Source organism: Onychomys torridus, chromosome 5 (genome assembly GCF_903995425.1).
Source record: "Onychomys torridus chromosome 5, mOncTor1.1, whole genome shotgun sequence".
In the NCBI taxonomy this organism is placed as follows: Eukaryota; Metazoa; Chordata; class Mammalia; order Rodentia; family Cricetidae; genus Onychomys; species Onychomys torridus.
In genome coordinates, this window is record NC_050447.1 from 127218067 (window position 1) to 127231394 (window position 13328).

The window sequence follows — 13328 nt, forward strand, 5'->3', positions numbered from 1 at the left end:
TGAAAACCGTTCTTGAGCTACAGTCTACTGCTTAGCCTGTGTCTCCCAGTGATGTGAATTCTTAGATGCAAAAAGTTGTTCCTTACCTCTAGATCCCAGCATGCATCATGGTACCAGGAATAGTATCACCATTTACAAACTATTTGACTTTGGCCAAGTTAGTCTGCTTCTGATGCCCTCGGTGGCTTGGGGTATAAGATGGACAGAATACAGTTGTCATGTACATCAATGAGAGTGTTGGTGTGAATTGCCCTGGGTGGTAAGAAGGAAAGTAGTTTTTCTGATTTTGTTGCCCAGGGTGGGAAGGGGCCACTGCTCAGGCCTGTGACTCCACCCACAGCCACTTACCGATGATTTCCCTGTTGTGACTGACCGTGTCTCTCAAGGCTGATGTATTAGAAACAGAATTCTCTTTTGGGAGGCATCAGTGCACAGTGGCTCTGTCCTCATAAATGGATAAATGACAATTGTAGCAGAGGTTGAAGGTAAATTTCTCTTCCCTCTCTCTCCTTCCTCTTCTCCCCTCCCTGTTCCTACCTCGCTCCTTCTCTCACGGGATAACATAACGAAAAGACTCTTGCCAACTCCTCTGCTTTGGATTCACTTGAACAATGAGCCAGTACATTTCTGTTCATGATAAATTGTCCAGTCTGTGGCATATCCCATTAAAGCATGACAAAATGGCCTAAGGCCCCTCCCAGATGCTTCTTCCCTTTTAAGGTGTCTATGTACCCTCTTTTCAAGCCCTCTCTGATGACTTCTGGCCCAGAGGTGATTTCACAGTCACCCACACAGCAAGAAAAAGGGGGCTGTGATGTGGAGACAAAGATAAATTCGGCTCAGAATGTGGACAATGCAGTAAGCTTGTGTGTCATCCAAAGAGCTGGAGGAAAGGAGGAGACCAAGCACGGGGGCATGTGCCTGCAATCCCAGCACTTAGGAGGTGGAGGCAGGAGAGGCCAGCTGTGCTACATGAGACCCTATCCCCAACAAAGAGCACATGGGAAGATGATGTAGGCTGTATGCAAATTCAATGCCATTTTATGTAAGAAATCTAAGCATCTTCAGGGTTTTGTATCAAGTTCCTGGGACCGCACATAACATGGGATGGCTACAAAATTATTTCAGAGAAGTAACTACTAAATAATTGAAAGTTGACCCTTGATACAGCAAAGGAAAATTGTGCAGAATGCTACAGAGTAAATGGGGAAAGCATTAAATCAGGATGCACAACCTTTGGATATTGTGATATGATGCTGTTGTCTACAAATGTGTTGGACACACTTGTGTTACATACATGGTCAGAGATAGTGTCTTTGAGGGAGTGGCATTAGAGCATTGGAACTAAAATCCAAATGACTAGAAGGATTCAGCCCTGTGAGTCAAGATGGTGAGTGTGGCAAGCAAAGAGAATAGCAGCTCATATTTTTTAAGCAGCTCAAGGTGGAAATTGAGGTCATTGTAAGGGGAGTTGGTGACTCAGAGAAGTATTGGCGATAAGGCTGCCAAGTGGGGCCTTGCAGGCAGCGATGGAAATATAGAAATCAAATGAGCAGTCACACGAAGAAGGGGAGTTCCTTTGAGCTTTGCTTCACATTTGTCCCCTGATCTAGCAGTTATAATTGAACAACTATTGTGTGTTAGGTGGTGGAGATCCCAAGAAGAATATGGATCCAACTTTTATAAGACTGGTCGCTTGGGGTGGAGATAAATAATTACAATATGGTGTGATGAAGCATCCAGCAGAGTGACTTACAGGCGGACCCTACAACACAAGAGACTTCACTGACAATGACTTCACCCTGTGGATTAAACCTAAGTAAGGAGGCAGTCAAAGGGAAAAGACACAGGTGCAAAGGCCCTGGGGTGAGTCTGCTAAGAAGGAGTAGTCCTCTGTCACGGTGACAACCAGGGAGGAGATTCTTCCGCCTTTTGCTGATGAATGACCTTAAATATCCTATTTTCTGAAAGATCTCCCTGAGGGACGGTTAATGACATACCCGAATGAGATGTCAGAGACAGAGCTGAGTGGAGTCTGCAGCTGAACAGGTAAGTGTAAGCATATGTTGTAGTTGCTGGGTCATAGAAAGGGAGAGAGGTAGAAAGAAATTTCCATGACGGGATATCCTAGCAACAACACCCCCCCACCTCGTCCCCAAACTTCAAGACAGAGCTGTGAGTCTGCGGAACTCTCCTGTCTCCCTCTTGCTTCCCAGCCGTTTTCTTCTGCCACTCGCTGTTGTCCCAGCAGCCAGCCCCCGCCTCCCTTCTCAGGAAGCTCGGGTCTCCCAGGGAGCCCGGCTGCCCTTGGGGGAGGCCTCTGAGCTGTGTGCCCTGCAGCTCCTCCAGCTTTCGGGACGACGCAAGAGGGGCTTTGCGCCCCCCGCGTGGCGCGAGCTAAGCTCGGCAGGAGGGAGCGTCTCGGCGGAGGAGTGAGGAGGACCGGAGGGAGAGGCGCGCCAGAGCCTCGGTCCGGGGCGCCCTGGTCGGCCCACCGCGGAGGAACTGCTGCCTCCAACAGGTTCGTAGACCGCGCTCGCTCCGTGTCGCCAGCCGAGCGGTCTGGGAGACCCTGGTGGAGGTCCGGCGCTGCCGGGAGCTCTGAACGCCAGCGCTCCGGCCTCTCCCCGCAGCGCTCCCCCCTGCTCCCTTCAGCATCGCCCCGGGGACAGCTCCTGGCCTCGTCTGGGCTCAGCGAGCGCTGGGGACCTAGCCGCCCCGGGGCTCCGCGCGCGCTTGCAGCCGGACTCGCCCCGCCGCCCTCGCCAGCCGCTGCATCCCGGCGGCGACCCACAAAGCGCGGCGCCGGGGCCTGGGCGCTCCCAGGGCCGAAGGCTGCCCTGTCGGGGACTCCCGCTCCTCCCCCGAGCGGCGGCGGGGACGCGCTGGACCCGGGCCTAGTTACCGCCGCGGCCCCGGCCTGGGTCGGCAGTCACCGAGGCCTGGCGGGAGCAATGGCGGGGAAAGAGGGTGGAAGGGACCGGCAAACGGGGGTCCCCGGCTCCAGCGGGGCGTGCTGGGCCTAGTCTGCACTGGGAGGACGGAGTGCGCCGCCCCCCATTCCTGCAAACGCCCACCCCACCTCCGGGCGGCGGACTTGGGAGAGAGCAACCCAGAAGGCGGCGGCTGCCCGCCGCAACCGCTGGCTCCGGCTGTGCCCGGAACATCCCTAGAAAGTGTGAGGCTGAGTTTCCGTCGGGGGGAAGGGGGCGAAGGAAGGGAAGGGGCTGAGGAACAACAGGGAAGCGGCAGGAAGGAGCCGGGCAGCTGCAGCCTCCCCTCCTTCTTGCCCGGGGCTCCACCCCCACCTAAAGAGAAATCCCAGCTTGGCAGGGAGGGAGGGAGGCAGAGGCGACCCCGGCAGCAGGTTGCAAACGCCGGTTTGCTCCGAGAGACTACAATTAGCGAGAAAAGAGGTTGAGGATGAGAAGCTGGGAGGTTCCCAGACTGGAAAGCCGACTCCTGGGCAGAAAACCAACCGTAGAAGAAAAATCTCCTCTTGGCGAGTTGAAGCAGGATCACGTGATCCTCTAGTTCTCTCAAAGACTCTCCCAGGCAGACAGGGCCTAGGGGGCACCGTTGCCCCCCAAAGTCACTCCGCAATTTAGAAGCAGAATTGAGCCTAAAACCCGGGCTCTTCAACCCCTGGAACCTTAAGGAGCCAGAGGAGGAAAAACAGGTGGCTTTTATTCTGAACTCAGCCTCAGCTCTGTCACCATGTAGCACACAAGTGTGCTTACAGGTAAAATAACCTCCGGAAAGCATCTGACTATTCAAGAAAGGTGACAGCATTAACAGTACACACTATGTTAAGATTTAATGTCATAGCTAAGCAATGAGTTTAGTGAGATGCCAGGCACATTAATACTGAAAAAATAAATAAATAAACCTTGTACTAGTACCCTTTCTGAAAACATGTTCTAAGGATACATTTTGGGAGGATGGAGAAGCGCCCCAAGGATGCCACAGGCCAGCAGAGGAAGTGAAAAGTAAAATTAAAATACGGTGTGATAATTACTCGGGCTAGTAAACAAGGCTGTGGGACTTCAGAAGCAGGACTGTTGGATTGTGGGAGAAAGGGGATCTCAGACAGATGGAGCTATGTATAAAGGCCTGGAGGTGTGAAATCACAGCCACCAGGGTAATGTCACCATGCCAGAAAGTTCTCAGGATGGGGACTATGAAATGAGAATAGAAAGACTGAGCCTGGTCCCCAAAGTGTCTTTCAAGCTGGGATATTTCAAAAAATATTTTTTAATAGACGGGAGGGGGACCTAGGGATGTGACTGTCTTTGCAAACCAACCTGGCACGCACAGAGCCCTGGGTTCAATACCCAGTACCACATAGACCTGGCATAGTGGCACACAACTGTGATCCCAGATGGAGACAGGATGATCAGAAGTTCAGGGTTGTCCTTGACTACAAAGTGAGTTCAAGGCCAGTCTGCACTGCAGGAGACCCTGGAAAGGGAGGGAGCAGGGTAAGAGGATAACACCGTCCAGCTTCAGTGTCTAGCCATTTTAATTTTCTCTATACCCATACCCACTCTCATCACACACACACACACACACACACACACACACACACACACACACACACAGACTTGTTTTGATAAAATCCCAAGACATCATACAAGACTTGGTATCATTTTGTGCAGAGATATTTCAACATCAATAACAACTTCTGTCACTCAGATGCTGCACTGCCTCAGAAATCATTAAATCTCGACCTTCCAGCCTCCGCCAGCTCTGGACATCCTGTCCCCAGCAGGATTTTTTGAGGAGTAAGCCATACTGTGGTGACACTCACATTCGAAGGGGCTAATTAAGGAGGAGTGGGGAGGTGACAAGTTTGACCGAGCCACAATTGTATGATGATGGTACCTTAATGGCTACCAAGCCACAGTCCAGAAAGAAAACCAAAAGACAAACTGAGTCCTGTAAAGAAACAGTGAGTTTCCTTTCCAAGTGACCTTCATCATGAATTCATATGGATGGAAGGCATGGTGATCAGTAAGCCACATTCTACAGAAATACGGGTTCCCTGGTGCTGAGAGCAGGGCCAGGATCTCTGAATGGATCATCCAGAGAGCATTTCAATTCATGAGTTCGTCTAGGTTTGTCCTTGGGGTTCCCTGGTACATACAACAGTACACTATTTCCTTCCCTGGCTCCTAAAAGTAGGGCAGAGAATGTTTTCCTGGTTTCCAAGATGAAGGTCATGTGTGGTGAGTGGTCTTTGAGACCTAACGAGCTGCCTTTTCATGGGCTTTAGAAGTGATTTTAAGGTTAGTGGCACCAGTCCTCTGGCCCTCATGGTCATCTTCAGTTTTTATTAGCAAAGGGCTCTGAATTTAGATACATAGACTTCATCTCTGTGGAGTTCTGCACAGTTTCTTTTAGTCCTGGCAGGGTTACCCATATGAACAGGAAGCCTCTTTCTCCATTTGCCCTGAATTCAGCCACACAGCCCTCTAGGCCACAGACTACAGCTCCTTTGATGTACTCAATGAGTAGTGTTCAGCCCAGGCCCTGGTGGAACTCAGCACTCTTGTGTCTCTTTAAAGCAGAAAAATCTCTCCATGACTGATGAGACGTAACAGCTGTGTTGAGTGGGTGTGCCCTGTTTGGGTTCTGGTGTTCTGACTTAAAAGTTAGCATTTTCCTTTTTCAGGGAAGCCCCTGACCTGTGACATACTGTGAAAGATAATAGCTCATAAGTTACCCAAAGTTAAAGAAAGACAAAGAAACAGGCAAGGAGCTCTTAGCATCCTTAGTGAGGAAGTCAGCAGGAAACAGCCAATGAACTTGCCTCACACCTGAGTGTAAGATTGCAGGCAGGCAAAGCTAGTGACCTGACCAATAGAGAATGCACTTGTGAAGTCAGCCCAAGCTAACAGATCCAGGTCACTACCTTCTCAGGACAGTGCTGGATCACCTGTATGGAGTCTCAGAGGGACTCTACTCTTCCTTCAAGACACTTGTCACTGACTGGCTCTTCCACATCAGGCACCACAGCTGCCTGTGTCACAGCACAAACAGATCCATCTGATACCTGCTTTCCTGGGGCTCACACCCTCAGAGTAGACACTATCATTAATAACACTTCAAAGGTAAATATGGAAACACCTAAACAGATAGATGTGGAAATGTTGACATGGAACTGAGGTCCAAAACACACAGTCAGGTCCTATTGTGGGGAAGAACACTCTGAAAGAGCAAATGGCTAAGTGTGAGCCTGGGCTGTTTGGGGACAGGTAGGAGGCCAATGTGTCTGGAATAGAGTGAATGTTCAGAGAACTGGCCATAGATGAGGGCAGGGCTAGATAGTGGAGAATCTTCAAAGCCACGGTGGAGTTTTATTCAAAATACATAAAAATAATTTTTAAAATGATTTTGCTTTTTAAATAAGCCTTTGGTGGCTGTGTGGAGAGTGGATGGCCCAGGATGCCAGCCTAGGAGCAGAGGAGGCAGGGGAATAACATTGCTCAGCATCCAGCCAAACAGACAAGGACAGTATCAGCCGATGTCGAGGACCAGCACAAGCAACATCACTGAGCATAGACTAAGAAGGATTCACTCAAAGGGAGCCTCTGGGAGCACCACTGCATGCAGGCAGGAGAGGAGCAGAGCTGATACACAGGCAGGCAGAGGCAACAGAGGCAGAGAGGGGTGCATGGCCTGGGATCTAGGCTGCCTAACTCAGATACCAGCCCGCCACTGAGACGCTTTGTGAATTCAGAGACATTATCTCTCCCTGTGGCCTCCACTTCCTCATTCTTAAAGTAGAGATGATGAACCCAAGTCCCCCTTCAAGGGGATGCTGTAAGGATTACACTGTGAGGCATTCAGAGAGTAAACATGAGGGCTGGAGGATGGCTCAGTCCAAAGGTGTGCAAGGGCCAGGACCTGAGTTCAGATCCTCAGCACTCAGCTAAAACACTAGGTGTGGTTATGTGTGCCAGTCATCCTAGTGCTGGGGGTAGAGACAGGCAGCTTCCCGGCCAGCTAGTCTAACCGAACCAGTGAGATCCCCGTCTCCAAAAAATAGGGCAGAAAAGCAACTGAGGCAGGAACCTGACATTGACCTCTGGGGCACACACACACACACACACACACACACACACACACACACACACACACACTACACATGCAAAATTAATAAAAAATAAAAAAGAAAGAGCAGTGTGGGTACTTCTAAATAAAAAGGGGGCAAAAAAGAGTGGGTGAACAAGGTGCTCTGAGGGACCCACAATCACAGTCTAGAGAGGACTGTAATACTCTATAATCAGTGAGGGCCATCAGAACCTTAAGACCCAGAGAGGGAAGGGAATTAACCTATGTCACATATCAGGTTACCAGCAGAACTCTGCCATCTGTCTCCCCCATGTCTGTAGGATGGCAACACCCGGTTATATTTTGTTCCTCAGTGACATCCTTAGAGCCTATGAGAGTGCCTAGTATACTCTCAGTCAATATTGATATAATACATTGCTGAGTCAGTGACCAAATGGGACAGGATACACCAGAAACCTCGAATCCTTAAGGAGATTAATGCATTTAAGGCAACGAGGAAACCACTCTCCTTAAAATGGATCAAACAGATAGAGAGAGGTTTGTCTTGAGGGGGTCTCAAGCTTCTCAAACTCCAGGTTCTATTGTGACAAAAAACACCATTGTGTGCACTTTCCTAGCTGCCCCCCTCAAGTCCCAACAAGCAACCCTTCATAGGGTTCAGAAGTTAATCTTGGTAATGTGCCTGCAAAATGAAGACTCTTGCCTAGATATTCAGTGTAGCAATTGCTGATGCAAAGAAAATGCATTTCTCCATTTTCAAGAGGCAGACCTTTGTGTTCCACAAAAACCAGCCATTAGAATTCCTGTGGCTAACTGGTTGGGAAGTTGTGACAGCCAGGCAAGCAAGTGGGGTCTTTCAGTTCAAGCAGCAGATGGCTGGAGGAGCCCAGCGCCAGCTCTCTGCTGAACGCCTACTCAGAGCAGGGTACAGGGCCAGGCACTTCTCCAGCATCAGAGAAGCCCATCCCAGCACTTTGTAGCTGGGCCATGAGCTAGTCCCATCCTTCTCTGTGCTTCAGTTTCACAATCCGTAAAGTGGAGAAGGACTGGTAGGATCCCTGGGGTCATTCTGGCTTTGGCAGGCCATGTACAACTGTGTCTTCAATGCTGTCAATAACCCTTCACAGTAAGTATTATCCTCCTGTTTACCAAATGCGCAGTGTCTCCCTGAGCCATCCTTCCAAGAACAGGACAAGGACCCGGCCTTCCCAGAGCTCAAGTTTAATGGAGAGAAAGAAAACAAACACATAAAATCATTTCCCAGGTTCTATAAATTCTAAGAGGTAAATTAAAATTAAAGAGGGGGTGTGTAACAGAGAGTGGGCCTGTTTAGTAAAGCATCCAGGGAAGAATCCAGGAAGAGGTAATGAAGCTCACATCTTAGAAAGAAGAAGGAGAAGGAGAAGAGGAGGAGGGGGAGAAGGAGAAGGAGGAGGAAGCTGGCCACGGGAAACCTACAGGCTGAAGAAACAGAAAGGGCAGATGCACTGGGTCAGGGGAAAACCCAGCAAGGTTGCAGTATGGAAATGGAGTGACCAGAGTGGGAATGGAAGACAGTGGGGCAGAGGTGGTAAGAGCTGTCGGAGGCTGGTTACCAAGGTAAGCATGGGGTGATTGCTAGGATGTCATCTGGGAATAGTCAAGGAACTGCTAGGGCTCAGGCAGGAGCTGGGGCTGGGACAAGAGCCTGCCACAGAGAGTTTCTTAAGGTCTGTCAAAGAATCTCCCCAGGGTGGGTCTTCTGAAGCCTCTCCAAGTCACTATGCCAGCCAACCTGGGAGGCTGAGTCCTTTCTCACTCAACTGGACACCTCCTCAAGCATACATCCTGCTTCCTGCTTCTCCTCTCCCCATACTCTGAATCTCTGTTCCATGCTCCTTGCTGCCCATAGCCTGGCAAGAAGATCCCAAGCTCCCATCTTCCCCCACTCAAAACCGACCCTCCCACTACTCCAGAGGCACAAATCTGGGGCCCATCAAAGGTTCTCCCATCCCTGGCTGCTCTGAGGCCACATGCAAGTGTCCTCTGCTGACCCCGCCCCAAGCCAAGCCACATGCTTCTAAGTTTCCATATGGACCACATTGTCTCCATGATTTTGCAGGTGATGTTCCTTCTATCCGGCAAGCCCTTCCCATTCCACTGCCCTCTTGGTCTCTAAGTTTCAGGCTCTGGTCCATCTTCTCAGGGAAGCCCCTGCTATTCCTGGAGGGAGGCACCCTTGACAAGCCTGCAGTAGGACTCACTGAATTTCAGTTGACTGCTTTCTTGGCTGTCCTCATCTCACTTGTAAAGTAGGATAGGGGATCTGGGCTTCAACTATGGGCCAGATCCCTCCTGAGCCTCCCTGCCATCCACTGTGGAAGGGACCTGTGACACTGGATTGGCCAGAGAGTGAGATAACGTAGGGTGCTGAAACTGAGGCCCTCCCTGTGCAGTTAGAATAGCTAACTTGTGGAAGGGTCTGCAGCCAACCTGAGAGTTGATGCATTTGACTCCCACAAGCCCTGAGATGGAAGTTATCCTGACCCGCTCTTTTCCTACTCTCCCATTCACTCAGCAGTTGACTAAGCACCTACTATGTGGCAACACTTACTATGTGCCAACACCTCAAGTAGCTGTTTGGGACTCAGCAGGAGATTGACACCAAGCAGTTAACCATACCACCCATTCTTCTTTGTTGACTTCTTAGAAGTCAGGTACTTGACCCTGCACCCAGGTGGCCCAGCCAAATACACACAAGTTACCATTTACACTGGAGATGTTGTTCCTGGACAGAATGCAGTCCCTCCATCCCTTTGTTCCCCAAAACACACACACACACACACACACACACACACACACACACACACACACACACACACCCCTCCCACTCCCCAACCCAGCCAATCAGAAAAGGTAACTTGGCCATGGTTTCAATCCAGTTGCTGATCTTCCCTGAGAGTAGGAATCACATCTGCCCCTTTTACTGCTGTACCACAGCATTCGAACATGGCCTGGCCTTCTCACTCAGCCACACAGTTAACTCATTCACTCAGTCACCAGACACCTACCAAAGTCATGCTCAGTCCTGGGCTCTGGGGAGCAGCCCGAAGGAGCCCCTATCCCAACAATGAGCTTAAAGGCTGGAACTGTGTGTGGTGAAAGTTAAGAATGATCACACGGCAGGGGCGGGGGAGGGAAGGGGGGGTCAGATGGATGCATCGTCCAAAGTGGACCTGAAGGCTGATGGTGACAAACGACCCAGAGTCCTCTCTGTGGGATGCCCTGTGTCACCACATAGCGGCTCTGTGAGCCAGGCAGCCCTTCATCCTTCTGCACCTCGGTGCCCACACTGGTAAATGACAGATACACCTGCTCCTGGGGCACTGGAAGGACTGTTATTGGAAAGAAGACAGGGAGAGTCCAAGAGGAAGTAACAAGTTGTACTGGGAGGAAGTAGATAAGCAGGCATTGAAGACCTCGCCACAGCCCACATCTGGTGCTCAGTCAAGAAGAGCGCCCCACCCACCCACCCACCCCAGGCCCTGAGATCAGCAGCTGGGGTGGACAGTGTAAGGAGTATGGGTTGGGGTCCCAGCTCCATGGATGCTTCTGTGTACACTTGACCATCAGGTCAAATGCCCTCCTGCCTCTTTTCTCCATTAAATTGACCTCTAATCCTCAGTGTGTAAAGACAGCTCCACCAGACCATGGGAGCAGGCTCAGTCAACAAACACTGGCGGGGCACTGACATTGGCAGACCTTGTGCAAGGTCTGGAAACAGACACACATTTGCCTCTTAAGGGTGAGATTGGCACCCCCAAGACTAAAGTGAGGGAAGAAACTAGAATTTGAGGGGCTTGTGTTCTATGTGTCTTCACAGCCAAGATCCAGTTTACATGAAAGGAGTGAGTGCTGTTAAAACCCCACATTACAGGAGAGGAGGCAGAGGGTCAAGGAGATGCAGTGGACAATCCCAAGGCCAGAACTGGAAACCCGACAAGAAACAAATGTGTCTATTGACACCACTCAGCTGTCCTGGTGACACCATCCTAGTGTTTTGTGAGCCAGTAAACAAGATAGGCGACTGCCAGCAGATTAAGTGGAAAAGAAGCCAGGAGTTGGACTTGATGCCAGACAGAGCCCCATCCCACCCAGCCCTTTGCTAGAACCCAGAGAAGCAGTGGTGGCCTTGGCTGGAGACAGTAGTGGCCGAGGACATGGGGTCTCATGTTCGCTTAGGAAGCCCAACCCCTGGCTACACTCTCTCAGCTCCAAATCCTCTCTTTCTCTAGGAAGTTAAGCACCTCTGACATGCTGTCTACCCTGCTTGGTGCCTGAGGCTCCTGCATCCCAGCTCAACCAGGAAGCACAGGTAAGGGCGCCACCCAAGGTCATAGCCATGGGTGGCATTTGGGGAGCCTCTTGCCTGGGACAAAGATGAAAGGGGTCACTCTTCCATTTCCAAGTTGGCGCGAGATGGGTCGGCTAGGGGACAGTGTGACGGTTTAGGCTGCATCTTTGAAGCATTATCTTATGCAGTGCTATCTCTCAGGTGAGCATTCTCATCCCCACTTCCAGATGAGAAAACTGAAGCTCAGAGGCTAGCCTCAGTGTACAGGACAGGCAGCGGGGCTAAGGCTGAATTCCCATCCACTCTCCTTGTCTGTCATCCAGGAACCTATGCACACAAGGGGACTTGGTTAGTGTTTAACAAATGAGAGAATTGATGAATCATCTGTGATGAGATGACCTGGCTTTCCTGTCACAACCAACTCCTTGTCCTTTCTACTGAATCACAGCACCCTTCCCCTTCTCCTAGCCTGTCCCCATATCTCAGTAGTGGTGTCCATTGCCCCCTTCTGCAAAGACAGAAGGATCATGGAAGGAACAATCAACTTCACCTCTCTTGCAGGTTAGCAGCCCAAGCCTGGTCATCCCCAGCATCCTTCCATCCACATCGTCTCTTCCCCACCAAAATGTGCATAGTTGTAAACTTGTTTCTTTAAATAAACAGTCTTGAGTTTCATAGCAAATAGTCTTTTAAGAGGAGGAACGTCTCCAGGCCACCTCATATTTAGCATACAGTGATCCACATATTTGCACAGAGAGAGAGTGTGTGGATACAGAGATCGCTTGAACGCTATAGATACCATGGCTCATCCAGATGGGAGCTATTTACGATGCTGAGTCATTCACAGACAACGCCACTGAGGGATCCCAGGCTGGGCTCTAGTCCCAGCACCACAGACCTCATGGCTCTCTGCCTAAGTCACAGGGGGTCGGGGGGAGGGGAAGGAGAAATCCCATCACAGAACACGGACAGAGGGGGCGTTTTGGTTAGGAGAAATGGGAATTTTCTCATTAGTATATCCTGTTTCAAGCTAGTGTTCTCCACCCAGGTCATCAGAGCCAGCACCTCACTGTATAGGAAAGAAAACTAAGACCCAAGAAAGTAAGGGTCCTGCCCAGTATTCCATATCAGAGACAGAAGTGACGCCACCTCCAGCTTTCTGGCCACAGTGTGGAGGTCTTTCTGCTCCCTGGCCATCTTCTGCAGCTCACTGAGGAGCCATCCCTGCCTGCCGCATGAAGACTTCTCAGTCCTGCCTTCCTTCCTTGGGTGCTCTCAGAAATGAATCCTGGTTACTCAGGCTGCCCCGTGTTTGGATCGGGGCTCACACACACTGTGTGCTCAGTGCCTGGAGCCTGTGCTTAGTCAAAACTAACTCAATAGCAATTCCTGGAGAACCCTAGTTCTCCGTTTGAAAGAGAGCCCATTATCTCCACCCTCCTTCTTGTCTCTAAGCCAGTTCTCTATCCATATAAAAATAGGCTTCCTCCCACTTGCCACCCACTTCTGCCCAATTCTATAATGAATCAATTTTATTAATAGGCTTTGGGATAGAAACTTAACAAAGGCTTTTTGTGAAAGTCACCATTTATCTCCCCATATAGTTCACTTCTCAAAGAATTCTAATAAACTAGTCAGGTGGGATTCGGCCCTTCCATAAAATACCCATTAATCCTCTCTTTCCCTCCATGTAGAACGTGTTTCTTTAAGCATTGGTGATTACAGTCTGGTTGGTTGTTCTAACAGACAGCAGAGAGAGACAGGAAGAGCATGGCTTTGGTGTCAGGGCTGAGTTACATTCTAGCTGGCCACTTAAATGGCTCTAGACTTATATTGATTACGCAGAGACCTGGACAACTTAATTGTCACAGGGAATTAAATGAGCTAATGTCTGTATATTACCGAGCACATCTGTAAT

The 13328-nt window shown here is 50.2% G+C and overlaps 1 protein-coding gene across 1 annotated transcript in view; it reads left to right on the plus strand.

The window, feature by feature from the left end:
- The first annotated feature begins 2183 nt into the window (after positions 1–2183).
- The window catches only part of Cplx2 (complexin 2), a 70020-nt gene continuing 58875 nt past the window's right edge, over positions 2184–13328 (plus strand). The window contains exons 1-2 of the mRNA XM_036188090.1: positions 2184–2521; positions 11352–11431. The gene's annotated coding sequence lies outside the window, so the exon portion shown is untranslated. The remainder of the gene's footprint in view (positions 2522–11351; positions 11432–13328) is intronic.